This window comes from Schistocerca piceifrons, chromosome 8 (assembly GCF_021461385.2).
Source record: "Schistocerca piceifrons isolate TAMUIC-IGC-003096 chromosome 8, iqSchPice1.1, whole genome shotgun sequence".
NCBI classification, from domain to species: Eukaryota; Metazoa; Arthropoda; class Insecta; order Orthoptera; family Acrididae; genus Schistocerca; species Schistocerca piceifrons.
The window spans coordinates 246488387-246503184 of NC_060145.1; positions in this window are offsets into that span (position 1 = coordinate 246488387).

The window sequence follows — 14798 nt, forward strand, 5'->3', positions numbered from 1 at the left end:
CACGTCCACGCTGTCGTGGCATGCTACCAGTGTTAAAGACTGCGATGGAGCTCCGTATGCCACGGCAAACTGGCTGACACTGACGGCGGCGGTGCACAAATGCTGCGCAGCTAGCGCCATTCGACGGCCAACACCACGGTTCCTGGTGTGTCCGCTGTGCCGTGCGTGTGATCATTGCTTGTACAGCCCTCTCGCAGTGTCCGGAGCAAGTATGGTGGGTCTGACACACCGGTGTCAATGTGTTCTTTTTTCCATTTCCAGGAGTGTAGATTTGCACCAAGTATTTCGCAGCTGCGCTTGCAATTAACAAGATATTACTTTCAGTGCTATGTTAATGTGTTTTCTTATTTTGCTCTTAAAATTGTACTTTTCTGTGATATCGTGTTAAATATTGTTACAATAATGGCGTGTGAAAAACGTAACACTAGGATCCGAAGTAAACTGAGAAATGATAGTGAAGACGAGAGCTGTGTGTTAGCGCCACCATGTAGTGAATTAACTAATGTTCAAAGTAGTAATTTGGTAATTGTGCATAGGGAAATGGAGCGGGCTGCAAATAATGGGGTAGACAGTGAAACAATTAGTGAACAGGGAAGCATTATCGATCGATCGGTCGGCAACAGCTCGCCTCAGGAATCCGAAATGACAGGACACAATCTTGCAAATACTGTAGATTCAGGTTTTGCGTCCTCACCATTTTGTCAAATAAGTCAAGACACGTTCTCTGCTTTTCAAAATGCGAATATTGTCGGTTCAAATGCACTGCCGAATAGCACTGAGGAACATGTTTCGGACACCAGTGCATTGTTATTACAGTTAATGCAACAAATGGGGCAAAGGCTGCAAAAGTTATACATAACGCTTGAACAAAATCAGAATCAAATTGGACTAAATTTTCAAAAGTTAGACACAATGAAACAAAATCTTCAAAAGTTACATGCAACGGAGCAAAATTTTTAAAAGTTAGACACCACGGTTGAACAAACACGTGACGATTTAACTACTGAGTTACGTAACATCGAATCGAAATGTCAAAAAGTCTGTAATGACGTAAAAACACAAGTTTGTGAGTATTTCCAAACTATGTTTTTCGCAGAATGAAAATACGTTACAGAATCTCGAAGCAGGCATAAAAGAACTGCAAACTATTGTTCATGAAAATCATGAGACCTTGCAAGATAAAATTGACTCAGTTGCATCTACCGATTCGGTTACACAACTTGCAAAAACTCGGGAAAACGTAAAGGACACAGTTGATACGATTTCAACACAAATGGACACTCTGAAACTTGGTTCAGAAAAACACACTGAGGGAATAAGTTCACTATCGGAGAAAGTAGCTGAACTTTCGGATCAGTTCACTAACTTGTCTACAAAGGTGGATGATGATCTCAATGACACACGACCTGTAGCCTTCACTGACACAGATGAGTATGAACAAATTAAGAAATTCAAACAAAATCAGAACCAAATTAATACGCAACACAAAAGAGCAATCCGGGAACTACAAGATCAGTAGGCACAAGTAATACAAGAATTACATATTTCAGAGGACACTCGCGCTCCAACACGGGAAGAAGGACTTAGGAATACGGAAAAGCCACAAAATAATATCACAGAGCATTTCGGAAATTATGAAAGGAACTGACAAGGTACACCGAATTTCTAGATGGAACCGCCGAAACGACGTAACAATGACAGACATGCGACTTGCCGACATGATGATTTTGACCATAAGCTGTTAATTACCACACCTAAATTCAAAACATTTAAGAATTCCGGCAACGACATCCATCCACAATCGTGGCTCCATCAATTCTCTCATTGTTTTCCTCCAAACTGGTCATTGGAGCACAGTTTACAATTTATGAGTGGCTACTTAGAGAATGAACTGGCTGTAAGAATGCGATCGGTCATTCACGATTGTCACAGGGAAGGAGAATTTTATTATGCCTTCCTCTCAGCTTATTGGTCTCAAGCTACACAGGACCGAGTAAAACATAGTATCATAATGATGAAACATTTCGTACAATCTGAATGTTCCAGTCTTTTGAAATATTTTGAAGACATGTTGCACAAGAATCAGTACCTATCAAACCTATACAGCCCCTCAGAACTCATCCGCATTTGCTTAATGATATTGCCTGAACATTTACGAGATATTATTTTAGCAGAACGTTGCAAAGACGACATTGAAGCTTTTCAGGGACTGTTACAAGAACTGGAAATTGACACTGACAATCTCGGAACGCGAAAACAGGAGCACAACAATTACAGGTCACATCCGTCACAATTCCGCGATGACAGAAATTAATAACTGGACACGACAAGGCTATTCTTACAACGTAAATCGTTACCAAAACTGACACCACTCCTATGACAACCGTTGGCAGAGTAGTAATAATTACAGGGAAAGACCACCACTCCGCGGAAATGACCATCACAGAGACAATCAGATAAACAGACAATATGGGAACCAAAATAATTATTATCAAGGGAGACAGAATAACTTCAGACGCAATGGTTCACCGCGTAGTTACGATTCCGGGAGAAATTCTCCACCACATGACCGACAAACAAGAAACTATGTAAACTAGCGACAAAACGACAGACCTGTGTTCCATCAGAACTGGCGGGATTCAAACAGAGCAGGGCCCTCTCGACAAGGTGAATTTGTAGAAGTTAGGTCTCCTAATCAAAATAACGACGCGCGCCAACAAAGAGACAGACAATGACTTGCACCACAGGCAGCCGCGTGCGCCGGCTGGGCTTGAGAAAAATATCATAAGAAGAAACACTTGAGTCACAAATTCTTTCTGGTTTACTATGGACCTTACAGAATCTGACGTATACAACATGATAATTGCATTGATGTTGAAACTCTGAGCGCTAGGAAGAGTAAAGGATTGCACCACATTTCACATGTAAAACCGTTTATTGAGAGATAATCTGTTTTATAACTTAGTCTTTGCTATAAAATTTGTCACTTCACGTTACTAGTACTCTTTGTCACACGCAACTATGTTTTAAAATTAACTATCCAGTCTAGAACCTGGGGAACATATTTAGACAATTAATTATAAATGCATTGTTATAGTGAACAGACGAAACAGTGTTATTGTGTGTGTACATTCTTGCTTGTTAGTTGCATGATTACGTAACAACTATAAGGCTTACATACTTAGAACATATACCAGTACTGCTAATGAGATATTACTGGAACATTTTGGTTTACTTGAAAATGCATTATGGATTTAAAGTGCTTTCTGACAGATATCAGATGACACAGTGGTTAGTTTATTTGACAGCTACACGACTATATCACGACACTACTAATGTGTGACACAATTTACAATGTTGCTTTTGCGGTGTCTCTGTTTTATATCTGCATAGTTTTTCTGAATTCTTCTGGAAAGGAAAACATGTTTTAGTAGTAACTTTTGTGGTATAGCTACAATGAGGCAGCCTTTTTCGTAGCACAACAATACATTACAGTGTAGTACTTTCTTGATGACGGTAAAGTACGTAACAACTACGATATCTATACGCATAGCAATTCACTTTGTTCGTTACGAGGTAGGTACATTGACTTCTACAGAACTTTGCTTACAGACGGCGATAATTACGACATTTGGCACATTTTTTACCCGTAAGTAATAACAGAGATTACCTTACAACAAGATGCCCAGTTTAGCGCTACAGTGCACGCATTTGAGTGATTGATTTTGTACTTAAGACATTTATGTTTAAAGATTTTTGAATTACAATGATACAAAGGTTTTCTGTGATACATTTCATTCCATTGCTGTAATCTGTAACACCTGAGGGAATAATTACATTAATCCTCAGGGGGGTACACGCTTACTTTGTGTACCATGTGCTTTGCACGCAAAAGGAGCCCGAGCTATTATGGTATTTGCTTATACAACTTTACACATTGGTACCATAATTCTGTAACACAGAATTACACAGCTGTCTGATCATTTAACTGAGAGAGACAAACATTTTCTTTTTACATCAGTGACACCTGTTTATGCAATTACACACTTCAATAACTTCATACTTATGAAATTGTATTTCGTCTTTACTTTGTGAAGTGTTCATATTTTTTCGGAACCATTGTGATATTATGAGAGCTTTGAATGATGTATTTAGTATGGGATCATGATTTTTACAGTACGTTTGAGGTAGATGGCACTATTGAAATGAGCAGAGAATTTTTTTTGTTTTGAAATTATTGCAGATAGCTACCACGTTTTTGAGATTTGACTGAGGTTTTATAATGTTATTATTACGATGACGATGTGTATAATGCTGTTGAGGTATGTTTATGATCAATAAGCTGATTTTATATTAGGAATATGATTATGCTATGTATTTATTGTGATGAAATATTGAAGAAATGTCGACAAATATGTATATGTGTAATAAGGTAAGGAGTAATGAGTAGTGGTTAGGGACTCTGATTTATGAAAAGAATGTTGGAAACCAAGAATCATACTTTAAGAGTTATGAAATGTGTTTACATACGTGAATGTTAGTTACCACAATGCTCACAAAACTTTTTGGCCGCTGTTATATATGAGATTTTGTTTCTACACACTTCTAATATAAATTTTTAACCATTGAATTTTTTTAATTTATATGAGACTGTTACTCTAGTGGAAACTGCTGCCGTATTTATTTCAGTAAAGAAGGTAGATGACCTTGACGTAATGTGCTGTGGAGGCCCATCTGAGCGATACTCACCTGGAAAAAAAAAGCCATTAGTGTGTGCCTATCAGAGGCACAGGTGGAGAAAAAAAAGGGCCATTATCCTCGCTATTGACATTTGTTTGTAGAAAGCATCGCAAATACGACACGGTCAAACTTGAAAACATATGATTACACTGTGGAGCTCTTAATTTATGATATTTACTAAAATGCCTAATGAAATGATGAACAACATTTTACATCTATTGTCTTTCTAGTTGAGAGATTGCTCAATTTGTTTAATATCTAGTTTCTAGCTGCCTTGCCGCATTGGTTAAAATAAAATTTAATAGATGTACTAATACAGATATTTTATGCCTACAGATTCAGTAAATAATAATTTTATGATCTACTTCCAAGAAAACGAGGGAACATAAATAGACATTTCCCTTCACAGGAATTGCGTAAATAATTTTTTTACGATTGGTAGCTTGTCTGCTAGAGTAAGTTCTCGTGATACATCACTCTAGTGTTAAGATGTGACATAGGTACTAAACATGGCCATTATTACTGTAATATTGTTTCTGCTTGAGCTTTGTCATGTTTAGGTATAAGTCATAGCATTTGCTGTTGCTGCTTGCCAGGCATAGTGTTACTGAATTTTACTTTGTGTTACTCTGTTAAGCCAGTTTCACTACAGATTTATTTTTCTTGTTTGCTGCCCATTGCCTTATATTAGCTGTAACGTTGCATTTGCTCTGCTAATTTAGATATACTGCTGCTTTTTTGCCAATTTGCAAATTTTGTCATTGCTGTCCATGTTGATTGTTTTGTACTGCTGCATTGCCTCATCCCTTAGTTTGTGTATCTGAGCTCAGTAGACTTAGCTTAAGAGGGGGTAGGCTATATAAGAGATTGAGTTGTGATGAATTTGAAGAAATGCATTGAGAAGTTATATGAAAAAAAGTACAGAAAGCAGGTATAGATAGGACTTTTTGGGAATAATGATGAATGAAGGGAGATCTCCAAGAAGTAAAGAAAGTTTTGTTTGGAATATACTGTAATAAAACAAACCCTGTCCTTTCCTTTTGTGTTATTGCGCTATGTGTCTGTGTACCTTGTGTATTTGTGTTTTTCATGTCTTTATGTGTTTATCTGATAAGACTTATGTTGTAGAATGTTTCTAATACTCAGCTACATTCACTATGATGAGGACTACTACTATCCTCAAATATAATTTGCATTTATAATATGTTATTTACTTTGTAAAGATGTTTAGATATCATTTATTCTGTTTTGTTTTAATGGTCATGTGTGAAGTTGATGTTTCGAAAGTTATTTTCATCTTTTATGTATGTACTTACATCATACTTCCTGTAACACTGATGTATCTGTTTATTTCTATTCTTTTGTAAAACCTGCATTACTACAAATGTTATTTGTATTATTATTTTCTTTAATGATATATTTTTTACCTTTGTAATTGTATTCTCATGTCGTAAATTTATAATTTTACAGACACCAGTTCTTCAAATTAAGTTTAATTTCACTGCACACGTTTCTGTTGGTCATAATACAGGCACAGTATGTGATAAGTTCAGACTGTTAGTGCTTGCACATGTGCTAATAATTCAGCAAGGGACTGGTTAACAGCATTGTGGGTTCTAAGGACAATTCCAAAAACTTTGTGAGTACACAAGTGGTGGTTTATGGACTTGCTGTATCGTCTGCAAGACTCTTCGGTGGTGATTGTGCGCAAGTACAGTCGCAACAGATGGCTGCTGGCCGTCTCTACAAGGACTGAAGTGGGTCTGCACCTTTGATGATCCACCAATACCACTATTTCTACAAGGACTGCAGTGGGTCTGCACCTTTAATGGCCCACCAATACCATGATCTCTACTAGGACTACATTGTGTCTGCTCTGTGGTGACCTACCTGACAATATTCTTCAAAACTTCGACTGACTCTGCGGTGGCTTTGCTCTGTTGTGGCCCATTACTACATGGCGGCTGCAGTGTAACACGTGTTAAGTTCGGCTCGCGAAATTTAGTTGAATTCGAAGGTGTTCGCGCAGGTGGTGTTGTCTAGTACAAGTGGAAATCGTGAAAACAACAGTGTTCTGTGCAGTAGTGCTATTTTTTTTTCTGTGCTCCGCCAATATCTTCGAGAAAATGGTAAACAGAAGAGTGAACAGCAGCGCGTCCAGCAGCGGGGAAGCAGCAGGTGCGGCGGGCCCGCTTTTGGCGGAAGGTGCGGCCGCGGTTCCCGGTATAGCGGAGCTGGTCCGCTCTGAGGTAAACGCTGCGCTTCGCGATAAAAACAATCTCGATCTGATAGCAGGCACTGTATCAGATACTGTAACGGCAGCAGTATTGGCCAAAATGCGTGAAACTGTTGAGGCCAATACTGCCGAAATTACAGCACTAAAAAAGTCTGAGTCTGAATACGAGAAAAAGGCACGAGAGTTGGAAGGGAAACTATCTGCCGCAACTGACGAACTAGAACAGTACCAAAGGCGAAACAGTCTACGACTGTTTGGAGTAGTAGATAATAAGGAAGAAGACACGGACAACCTGCTTATACAGGTTGCGCGTGAAAAATTAGGCGTTGAAGTGACCAAGGCAGACATTGACAGGAGCCATCGGGTGGGACGAAAACTACCAGGTGCCACCAAACCTTGTCCAATAATAATTAAATTTGTCTCGTACCGAAAAAGGGCAGAGATCTTTAAACAGAAGAAGAAGTTAGCAAGGACAGGGCTTACAATAAGGGAAGATCTGACACACGAACGGCTAAAGATTTTAAACAGTGCCATATCCCATTTCGGTCTTCAGAATGTGTGGACTCAGGATGGCAGAGTAATCATTAAGACAGCAGCTGGAAAGAAGACAGTCACAAACATGACAGAACTGAATAGTATTATGTGAAGCTACTCGAGCCAAAATTGCAAACTTAACACCATTTGCAATTGTAACAGCCCCAATACTCAGATATAGTCTTGTAATTTTATTAATTTTTTAATTATACCCATATTTGTACCTTAAACTAATTGTTTTTGTAACTGTATTAACTTTTCACTATTTTTTTGTGTCTGTAGCTCTAACCATTACTTAATTTTAGTTACTGCTAATACTTTTTTCATTTTCTCAGTTTATTCCCTTCCGTTCTGAAATAGTTCTATTGCAATTATTAATCTCTCCTTTAGTTCATTAATCACCCATCTCTTCGGTTTAAATTGTTCATAACAAAAGTCACTATCAGTATCACTTTAGCAAATTTCAATCTAATTGTAGCTTCCTACGATAATCACTACCAGTATCACTTTAGTAAATTTCAATTTAATTCTAGCTTCCTACGATAATCTATTAATTATTAAGCTTACTTCTCTCCGCTGGCAGCATCGGCCTCTTAAATCACTCCCTTCTCCCTTATTTCCACCCTAAGCTCTTTCAAATACGCTAATTACATTTCTCCTCTTGCGACAGAGGATACACAGTGACACACAGCCGTCACTATTTCGGTCATATTCTCCCTGCACCGAATACCACTAATCCATTTTCTATACTCCCGAAACATCAGGAAATCTTTAGCAGTTGCCTTTCTTTCGGCACTCGCGGTGTCACAAACAGGGCGTGCAAAATCTCGGACACCCCTGTGTTATGTCACTTGGCGGAAGCAGCGGCCAGTGCCCCTCGCGGCAGTTAGTGCCTAACAAAGGGACAAACCAGTCCGCCACCCTACTCCAGGCTGCTCAGCGGAACGCGTCAGAGCTTTTAGCAGCTCACTGCGACATCCAGTCTTTACCTGCGCATTACGAAGAACTTAGCCTCCTCTTCAACCAACTAAACTACCACGTAATCCTCTTACCCGAAACGTGGTTGAAACCACACATATCCTCTGCATCTTTTCATCTCCCAGGGTACACATTTCTTAGGGCAGACAGATCAAAAAAGCGAGGTGGCGGGGTCGGTGCGTATATACGAACAGATCTCAAAGCGAAAGTCTTATGTACGTCAAATCCTGCTGAAGAAAAAGAGGCTGAATTCATGTTCATTGAAATAAATATACAAAGTCGGAAATTCTTGACTGGCGTCGTGTACAAGCCGCCAAAAATAAGCTCAATGAGTTCCTTCCAGTCGGAATTACATTCACTTCAATGTCAATACGAACATGTCATCGTAATGGGTGACTTGAACATAGACCTGCTAAGAGACACTCCCTCCGCAATAAACCTAAGAAGACTGTTTAGTTGCAATAGCATGAACATTCTTCCATTACAACCTACACACCATACGGCGCACAGTCATACTCTTATAGACGTAATCGCAACGAAACAGACTGACAAAGTAAGAGATGTTGGTCAAACATCGGCCCCTGGCTTCTCAGCACATGATGTAATATTCCTGGCCTACTCTGTGCAGCCCCCAAGGATCAAATCGCATTACATAACTTGTAGGAACATGAAACGTATTGACCTTGACGCTCTAACAGCCGATTGCTCAGAAATCTCATGGCATCAAATAATCAGAAAACCCGCAATCGACGGCAAAATTAATGAACTTGGTGATAAACTCACTGCCCTCTATGACAAACATGCACCTGTGCGCACAATCCGTTAAGAAAATCTCCTGCTCCATGGCTGACAGCTGAATTACGTCAAATGATGACTAATAGGGATGCTGCCCACAGGCGTTTCAAGGCAGATCCGAAACCCGAGCGTTTCGAAGAATATAGAAAGCTACGGAACAGAGTGAAACAATGCATTCGCAATGCTAAAATCAGGCACGCTCGCTCCCTTGTATGCAGCGATCTGACGCCCACGACTCTATGGAAGAATCTCCGTAGCTTGGGGGTCGGAAAGGCAAAATCGGAAACTACTTTTCATGTGTCAGCTAACGAATTAAATGAATTCTTCTCTGCACCCCTGAATACCAGCACTGCTGATAATTACCGTCCACAAGAATCCCCAAACAGGATAACCAACAACGATACCTTCCATCTAAAACATGTAACAACAAATATGGCAAGAGAAGCAATAATGAGAATCTCTTCTGATGCAATAGGCAACGACAGTATCAGTATAACCATGATTAAGAATGTTGCTGATATCTTAGTATCTGTCTTAACCGATGTATTTAATTTTTCCCTCGTGAACGGAATATATCCCACTGCATGGAAAAGAAGCCTAATTCGACCCATCCCTAAGATCGAAAACCCGCAACTGCCTAGTGATTACCGTCCAATTAGCATACTGCCTGCTGTTTCCAAAGTACTTGAATATATTGTTCATGACCAAATCACTGAACACTTGCATGAATTCAGCCTATATGACAAATATCAATCCGGTTTCCGTAAACATCACAGCACAAACACTGCTCTAATTAAAGTAACTGATGACCTGAAATATGCCATCGACAATCGAAAGGCAACAATATTGACGCTACTGGACTTCAGCAAAGCTTTTGACACTGTTAACTTTGACATATTGCTCAGAAAAATGCAACAGCTTAATTTCTCTGATAGTGCAATGAGATGGTTTGAAAGCTACTTAAAAGACAGACAGCAATGTGTTGTCTGCGTAAATGAAAAATCTTCCTGGAAACATGTTTCCTCGGAAGTGCCACAAGGATCAGTCTTAGGACCACTTTTGTTTTCTTTGTATGTCAACGATATTTCGTCGGTTCTGTCCTCCTGTAAATATCGTTTCTATGCCGACGACCTCCAGCTCTACCTAAGCGTCAGACCTGAAGATGTAAACACTGCAATCGCTCAGATGAATGACGATCTTTCTTCAGTAGTGACTTGGGCGAAAAACCTGGGGCTTAAACTAAACGCAAAAAAGACGCAAGTAATCTTAATAGCCCATCAGAAATTAATAAGTTCAGATCTCCGTGAACGGCTACCTCCTATTCTGCTCGACGGTACTCCAATACCATATCAGAAAACAGTGAAGAATTTGGGTGTAATTTCGGATGAGCATCTCAACTGGGCGGAGAATACAGTCGCAGTGTGCCGAAAGACGTCTGCTTGTCTCTATGCTCTCAAAAAGTTTCGGAACATATTTCCACAGGACTTCAAACGCCAGCTCGTGCAAGCACTCGTTCTACCGAACCTTCACTATTGTGATGTGATTCAACAAGGCATGAGTAGTGAAAACAAAAGACGGCTAGAGCTAACCATGAATGCCTGTGTGCGTTACACCTGCAACATTCGCCGATATGATCATGTTAGTGCTTCATACTCCGAGCTAGGGTGGCTGCGGCCGGACAAATTGCGTGACTACCACACTCTATGTCTACTCCAACGACTCCTCGTCGCGCAAGCACCCCAGTACCTTGCTTCAGAGATTAGAAACCTGTCATGCCATCATAGTCGAAACACGAGGTCACTCTTATTTGGTATCCTAACTGTGCCCACTCACAAAACAAAAACTTTTGCAAACTCCTTCTCCGTTGCCGCTGTCCGCCTCTGGAACAAACTGCCCCTTACCTTGCGCAAAATTCGATCTCCTGCTGCTTTTAAGAAGAAGTTGAAGCATTTCCTACTATCATCCTCACAAAGTTCTCCACAAAATTAATGTACAAGGACAATCCCCTCATCTGTCAAATAGCAAAGATAGCGTCTCCTATCTTGCTCCTGAGATGCCTTCCTCTTCATCTATCTCTATTAGCCACGCAATCTTCTTTTCCTTTATATTTCCTTAATTATGTTTCATCATGTCTCTATACTTCTCCTCCCTTCACCATGAGTCTCCCCCATACTCCCTGCTGCCAGCACTCCTATCTGGAATCTGTGTCTTTAATAATGTCTAATTATAACAGTACTTGTGACCTAAGAATATAAACTCTATATGTATGTATTTTTCCAGGTGTACCTTTCAAATTGTTTATTTCACTATTTGTACTAGATGTAGTTTAACATGCCTACTAAAACATATGAATGTAAAATAAGTAGAATGCCTGGTTAGATGTAAGAGAGGGCCTGATGGCCCTAATCTTGCCAGGATAAATAAATCAATAAATAAAATAAATAAATAAATAAATAAATTACCTGTCTGCATGTCAAGAGCCAGCACTGTCTTCCCGTTAGAAGGACAACACTAATTCTTCAAGACTGCATGGAAATCCACTACTTCTGTGTGCATTTTCTTTTACTGCTCAGACTACAAGGGGATAAAAATACTGCAATTTTACTGTGATGAACGATCAGGACTGTCTTTATGGACTGTGAGAAAATTTTAGCTTTTGACCAACATTGTATCAATAAGTGTGTGCATTTTATTCCTTTGTTATTGTAATTATGAAAGAATTTTCAGTCTGTATTGGCCACTGCCCAAAACAATTTGTAATTGTTTTGGTGGGGAGCATGGGGGCTATGTAAGTAGGCTGCATAGATTTTTTTATTGGTAACGCCATGTAGCGCTTTGTATGAAAACCACTGGCTGTGCTATGAGCAGTCTGTGGCTGGTTTGCATTGTTGTTGGCCGTTGCAGAGTTGGGCAGTTGACTGTTAACAGTGCGTAGCATTGCGCAGTTGGAGGTGAGCTGCCAGCAGTGGTGGATGTGGGGAGAGAAATGGCGGAGTTTTGAGAGCGGATGATCTGCACATGTGTCCATCAGAGACAGTACATTTGTAAGACTGGATGTCATGAACTGCTATATATATTATGACTTTTGAACACTACTAAGGTAAATACATTGTTTGTTCTCTATCAAAATCTTTCATTTGCTAACTATGCCTATCAGTAGTTAGTGCCTTCAGTAGTTTGAATCTTTTATTTAGCTGGCAGTAGTGGCGCTCGCTGTATTGCGGTAGTTCGCGTAACAATGATTTTTGTGAGGTTAGTGATATGTGAAAGGTATAGGTTAATGCTAGTCATGGCCATTCTTGTGTAGGGATTATTGAAAGTCAGATTGCGTTGCGCTAAAAATATTGTGTGTCAGTTTAAGCAGAGTCATCCATAATTTTTCTGAGTGGATGTTTCATATACCTCACGGGAATCTTCTTATTTTTATCTTGTAGTTTGTGTAATTAGTGTAGCTATTGTTTATTGCTAGTGCGCAATTATAGAGAGAATTTCCTTTATAGTTGTAGTTTTTCATTGTTGTACAGTAAAACAGTTGCGGCATGAATGTAGATTTGCACCAAGTATTTCGCAGCTGCGCTTGCAATTAACAAGATATTACTTTCAGTGCTATGTTAATGTGTTTTCTTATTTTGCTCTTAAAATTGTACTTTTCTGTGTTATCGTGTGAAATATTGTTACAATAATGGCGTGTGAAAAACGTAACACTAGGCTCCAAAGTAAACTGAGAAATGACAGTGAAGACGAGAGCTGTGTGTTAGCGCCACCGTGTAATGAATTAACTAATGTTCAAAGTAGTAATTTGGTAATTGTGCATAGGGAAATGGAGCGGGCTGCAAATAATTGGTGTAGACAGTGAAACAATTAGTGAACAGGGAAGCATTATCGATCGATCGGTCGGCAACAGCTCGCCTCAGGAATCCGAAATGACAGGACACAATCTTGCAAATATTGTAGATTCAGGTATTGCGTCCTCACCGTCTTGTCAAATAAGTCAAGACTCGTTCTCTGCTTTTCAAAATGCGAATATTGCCGGTTCAAACGCACTGCCGAATAGCACTGAGGAACATGTTTCGGACACCAGTGCATTGTTATTACAGTTAATGCAACAAATGGGACAAAGGCTACAAAAGTTATACTTAACGCTTGAACAAAATCAGAATCAAATGGGACTAAATCTTCAAACGTTAGACACAGTGGAACAAAATCTACAAAAGTTAGACGTAATGGAACGAAATCTTCAAAAGTTAGACACCACACTTGAACAAACACGTGAAGATTTAACTACTGAGTTACATAAAATCGAATCGAAATGTCAAAAAGTCTGTAATGACGTATAAACTCAAAATTGTGAGCATTTTCAACCTATTTTTTCGCGGCATGAAAATACATTAGAGAATCACGAAGCAGCCATAAAAGAACTGCAAACTATTGTTCATGAAAATCATGAATTCTAGCAAGCTAAAATTGACTCTGTTACATCTACCGATTGAGATGTGTAACTGTTCCTCAGTAGAAAAAACATATTGGTTTTTCGTGGCAAATCATAGTCCTCACATATCTGTAAAAGTCACAATCGGTAGGATGTAAATGTCAAATTATCAATACATCTGCTGATGCAGATCACTCAATCAAAACAAAATGTACCTTACACTACAAATTAAATCGCATGAAAATATCTTACATAACAAATATAAGCAAACATAGGTACAAAAAATTAACATATGTATTGTTGGAAGTTTGTGTGTCAGAAAGGTATCGCAGAATGTGGCATCAGTGTTTTCGAGAAGATAATGTCACATTAGCTGGGGCATCTTGCATAAGACACACGCATAATACTCAAAGATTGTGTACCCCCAGAGGGATTGCAATTATTGCACATAAGGCTTCAGCTGAGGACATTTCTTAAACCAAATAGCTTTTTGATTTGGGATAGATACGTCGGTAGGCGTTTGGATGTGGTTATTCATAAACTTCAAATGGACCAATGTAAATATTGAAAAATTTCTTGATCTCTCTATTGATTGCCTTGGATTTTTCATAACTTTTGGTTAAGACTAGATCACCTACATTGTACTGCGTAAACTTTCCTTTTGAATCATGATTAAGTTTCCTGTTGGTACAGTGTGTTTCAATATTTTTCTTTACTATTTCCATTCTCTCGTCCGGTGTTAACTCATTACAGACAGGAAAATTGATCAATACATACAAGAAGTTTGGTGGGTGTTTGTTAAAATGGACTTCATAAGGCGTAAAGCCAGTTGTTGTATGTTGTAAGGTGTTCAAAACATCTTCAAAATCACATATGTAAGTTGACCAATTTGTATGATCTTTAGAGAAGTAAGTTTTACAAAGCCTGCCAATTTCACGCATATAGCGCTCACTCAGTTGGGTTGCAAGACGGAGAATATACGGATATAAGAACGTACTTAATGTTTTCATCTTTCATGAAATCTTTCGAAACCTTAGATGTAAATTGGCTCCCATTGTCTGAAAGTATGGCTTTTGGTTTTCCAAT